Raw genomic sequence first — 928 nt, 5'->3', positions numbered from 1 at the left:
TATGCAAAAGAAGGGAAGAATTCGATTTTGAAAAATGAGAGAAAACCTCTCTATTTATAGCCAACAAAGGGTAAAGGTCACAACCCTTTGGAAAGAAGACAACCTTTCAGAAAGGTCACAACACTTTGGTAAAGGCATAACCTTTCAAATGGTCACAATCCTTTAGAAAGGACACAACCTTTCATAAAGTTCACAACCCTTCGGCATAGTCACAACTCTTCAGGAGAGTCACAACCCTTCATTTCCTGTTCACACCTTTAAAACCCAACACTCCTACCTACTAATTTGGATGTACACCATTTAAGGCCTATTAGCGCTCCCTAACTATTAAATTTTTTTGTCATTTTTAAAATTATTTAAATTTGAAATCTCTAGTTAATAAGAATTGATAAATCAAATCTTATCCATTCCACCACGTAATCATATGATCAAAACTGCAAATTAAGATAAATAATTGTTTATTCTCTATGCTTATAATATATTGCTTACTAACATATGTTAACCCTAATTTAGGTGCAGCACCTAATATAAAAGTGTTTGATTTACAAAATGACAAAAGAAGAGTGCATGGAGGCACTATCCAAGCATGCAGACATCAAACCTGTAAGCACTGCTACTGGTTAGTTTTTACTCTTTTAAATTTTATTAAAGTTTAAGTTATATATACTAACGATGTATAATATTTTTACACGATCAGATTAAAAGAAAGGAAATGGCCTATTATTATAACTAGTTAAATAATTAATATGGTATTCATTAATTATCTTATGCATGCATGCAAATTTCAGTTTGAAGGTTGTAAATCACATACACATATTATCAATCACGTTGACCCCACTGACTTTAAATTTACCTGAATCACCTCCCAATATTTACGATTGATTTCATCATCAGTATTTAGATAATCAAAATTTTCACTAAAGAGATT

The sequence above is a fragment of the Solanum tuberosum genome, unplaced genomic scaffold, assembly GCF_000226075.1.
Source record: "Solanum tuberosum cultivar DM 1-3 516 R44 unplaced genomic scaffold, SolTub_3.0 scf00355, whole genome shotgun sequence".
Classification (NCBI taxonomy): domain Eukaryota; kingdom Viridiplantae; phylum Streptophyta; class Magnoliopsida; order Solanales; family Solanaceae; genus Solanum; species Solanum tuberosum.
The sequence above is the reverse complement of the archived record's forward strand: the minus strand, read 5'-3'. Positions refer to the sequence as shown.